General features: G+C 35.5%; 1 protein-coding gene across 2 annotated transcripts in view; it reads left to right on the plus strand.

Annotated features, from left to right (window-relative positions):
- The window catches only part of COG5 (component of oligomeric golgi complex 5), a 380,460-nt gene that overhangs the window by 51,711 nt on the left and 324,532 nt on the right, over window positions 1-4,217 (plus strand). The gene's annotated exons all lie outside the window — the stretch shown is intronic.

The raw sequence follows: 4,217 nt of genomic DNA on the forward strand, positions 1-4,217 counted from the left end.
GGTTTCTGCTGAGAGGTATCCGCTGTTAGTCTGATGGGCTTCCGTTTTCTAGGTGACCTGACCTTTTTATCTGGCTGCCCTTAACATTTTTTCCTTCAATTCAACCTTGAAGAATCTATGATTATATGTCTTGGGGTTGATCTTCTCGTGGAATATCTTAGTGGTGTTCTCTGTGTTTCCTGAATTTGAATGTTGGCCTGTCTTGCTAGGTTGGGGAAGTTCTCTTGGATAATATCCTGAAGCGTGTTTTCCAACTTGATTCCATTCACCGCGTCTTTTTCAGGTACTCCAATCAATCATAGGTCTGTATTTTTACGTAGTCCCATGTTTCTCCAAGGTTTTGTTCATTTTTTTTTTCATTCTTTTTTCTCTAATCTTGTCTGTATGCCTTATTTCAGCAAGGTGATCTTCAAACTCTGATATCCTTTCTTCCACTTGATCTATTCGGCTGTTGATACTTGTGTATACTTCACGAAGTTTTTCAGCTGCATCAGGTCATTAATGTTTCCCTCTAAACTGGTTATTCTAGTCAGCAGCTCCTGTAACCTTTTATCAAGGTTCTTAGCTTCTTTGCATTGGGTTAGAATGTGCTCTTTTAGCTCAGCAGAGTTTGTAATTACCCACTTCTGAAGTCTACTATTGTCAATTAGTTCATCTCATCCTCTGTCCAGTTCTGTGCCCTTGCTGGAGAGCTGTTGCGATCATTTGGAGCAGAAGAGGCATTCTGGTTATTGGAATTTTCAGCGTTTTTTTCACTGGATTTTCCTCATCTTTGTGGATTTATCTACCTTTGATCTTTGAGGCTGATGACCTTTGGATGTGGGTTTTGTGTGGGGGTCTTTTTTTTGTTGTTGTTGTTGTTGCTTTCTGTTTGTTAGTTTTTCTTCCAGCAGACCCCTCTTCTGCAGGTCTGCTGCAGTTTGCTGGGGGTCCACTGCAGACCCTGTTTGCTTGGGTATCACCAATGGAGGCTGCAGAACAGAAAAGATTGCTGCCTGCTCCTTCCTCTGGAAGCTTCATTCCAGAGGGGCACTGGCCTGATGCCAGCTGGAGCTCTCCTGTATGAGGTGTCTGTCAATTCCTGTTGGGAGGTCTCTCCCAGAGACATAGAAGATTTTTGTGACTTTGAATTAGACGGTGATTCTTAGATGTTACCCAAAGCACAATTCACAAGAGAAGAAAGTTGATAAGTTAGATTTCATCAAAATTTAAGACATTCTGCAAATGATACTGTTATGAGAATAAAAAGACAAACTGTGGACAAGGAGAAAATATTTGCAAAGTATGTATTTGATAGAGGACTTGCATCCAGACATTTCAAAAGACTCAATAGGAACCCCAACAACCCACTTAAAAAATAGGAAAAAGAGTTGAACAGATACTTCACCCAAGATGATGACAAATATGCATCTGTAAATATGCTCAACATCATTAGGCATTAGGGAAATGAAAATGAAAAGTATACTTTTATTGTCAGAGAATAAGCAGAATTATTTTAGTGCAGACATGTTTATTGTACTTTTTAATGCAGGTTATTATGTAATAGTTTCAAAAATAAAACTACATAGCATAGATTGAATGATTAAGTTATATCACATAGATTCATGATTTTTCTTTAAGAAGAGTCTTGGGACTAGATGAAAATTTAGATAGGCTTTACTACAAAGTGATGATGTTATTTAAACATGAGTAAGGTAATGTACTTACTACACATTCATGGCTGCCAAGGGACAGTATTTACCTGGGTCAGTTTGTCATAATCCAGGATCTGTTCTGTTTTTTACTTTTTCTGACTTAGAAACTTTATTTTGCTATGCTGAGAATTGATTTAATAATTTTTATGGATATTTTATTGCCTGACTTGTTCTAAAGAGGTCCTTAATTTGACTAACAGTAAATTAAAAGATAATGAAAAAGAGACTAGCAACAAGAGTAAGAGAAGGATGATTAGTAGGGGGTTTCTTTGACAGCCCAGCTTTTACATTAAAGTCCTCAGTTCAGGCAGTAAGGATTCATCATTCTCCTCTCCACCTCCCGTTGATGGATGCTGTGCTTTTGAGGGGAAATGGAATATGGGATTCACAGTAGGGTGAGGATGACTGTATCTCTTACACACCATAATGACAACTCATCCTTCTGAAATTTTCCCAATTCTATATATTAATGCATTTAGTCTCTCAAATGTTAGAATGATTCTCTACTAATCCCACTTGTGAAAACAGAATTGTTAGTATATTTATGGTTCAAATGTGTAGGTTACTATGATAAACTTTTTATCTTTTTAAAATATTGATGCTTTACTGAATCAGTCTCTTTGTTTTGTATATCTAGCAAGGTTTTTAGTTTTGATCAATAATATATTTATATCCTGTATATTGAGTCTCATGATAACATTAATTCGGGATAGCTTTTTAGTATTATCTAATCTATTTTCAACTTATTCTACAAATAGAGATTGAAGGAGGAAAAATTTCCCGTAAAAAGTAACCAGACCATACCTTCATGAGTACTCTTTAGTCTGTTTATGAAAATCATGATTTATAATTCATTTAATTTATTTATCAAACAATTAGGTTTCAATATACATAAGCCTTGTAGCTTGTTAGAATCTCCTACAGACAGAGTGAGTAAAATGCAGTTTCTGTGTTTGAGAAATGGAAGATTTGTCCTTATCTATAAACTCAGCATAAAACTGATAATGACAACAACAGTATATTGATGATGATGATGATGATGATGATGATGATGATGATATCGATATCCATGGGGTAAACCAGTCTCAGCCTAGTCTTCGTATTTGGGCTCATCTGCACTTTCCATGAAGTGACAATAAAAAAACTTTCATCATTCTTTTATCATAAAACTTGGAAAAATTCATTTACTTATTCAGCCATTGTTTATTGAATATCTACTATGTGATATCCCACTTGTGAAAACAGAATACTTGTGAAAACAGAAACAATATGCTATGTGCTATTCTAGATACTGAAAATACAATACACTGAACAAAACAGAAACCTCCTACCCTTTGTAGAATTTATATTCCATTGGGTCCTAAGGATACATATCTGGTGTATCTATAAAAATCTGATTCCAGAGCCTGAGCTCTTAAACCACCAATGCTGTACTCTTTTCTTAAACTCTGTAGCAGCATTTAATGGCTTCATAAAAGGGATTGCTGCTATTGATAGGTCTCCCAGTGTCCTTTTTTTTTTTTTTTAAAAAAAGTACATTTGTATTGTACTTTCTAAGAATACCTTATATAAAAATAGGTTTAAATGTATATCATAATTCAGTGTACATGAGAAAATGACTTCTGATTGAGCTATTACCTCATAATAAAACCAAAATATAAAGTGTGTGTGTGTGTGTGTGTGTGTGTGTGCGTATAAAATAAGCCATGTTTATGTAGAAAATGTATTTTATGTTGGGATTGTGGGTTGAGTGTTGCTAGTAACTTAATATTCTATTTTAAAGCTTTAATCATTTTTTAAAAGTATAATCAAGCAATTAGATATGATAGAAAATATTTCCTTTACTAATTTAATTGCTTCTGGTCTATTTTCTGAGTTTTACATTTTTATTGCTAAGCTGCAATATATTAACACCATGTGTCATGAGAGAATATTCTTAAAACCAAACATGTCATAGAAGCATTATGATATATTTATTGTGGAAGGGAGAAGTAGTTTAAACTTGTTTCATCTACTGATGTTCTTATTGTAGCTATGATATTTCCTAATCTGATAAAACAATACTTATAGGCAAACATTTTTGGCTTATGTATAGATGAAAGTATGATTTATGTAATCTTTCCATATAATAGGGACCCATTAATTACTGAAGTAATTAATATTTTTTTGAGATGTCTGTAATATCTTGTAGTTGGTGACGATTTTAGAAAGTTTTATTTCGGCCGGCACGGTGGCTCATGCCTGTAATCCCAGCACTTTGGGCGGCCGAGACGGGCGGATCATGAGGTCAGGAGATGAAGACCATCCTTGCTAATACGGTGAAACCCGATCTCTACTAAAAAAAAAATACAAAAAGTTAGCCGGGCATGGTGGCGGGTGCCTGTAGTCCAAGCTACTCAGGAGGCTGAGGCAGGAGAATGGTGTGAACCGGGGAGGCAGAGCCAGCAGTGAGCCGAGATTGCGCCACTGCACTCCAGCCTGGGCGACAGAGCAAGACTCCATCTCAAAAAAAAAAAAAAAAAA

Source organism: Colobus angolensis, unplaced genomic scaffold (assembly GCF_000951035.1).
Source record: "Colobus angolensis palliatus isolate OR3802 unplaced genomic scaffold, Cang.pa_1.0 Scaffold275, whole genome shotgun sequence".
Classification (NCBI taxonomy): Eukaryota; Metazoa; Chordata; class Mammalia; order Primates; family Cercopithecidae; genus Colobus; species Colobus angolensis.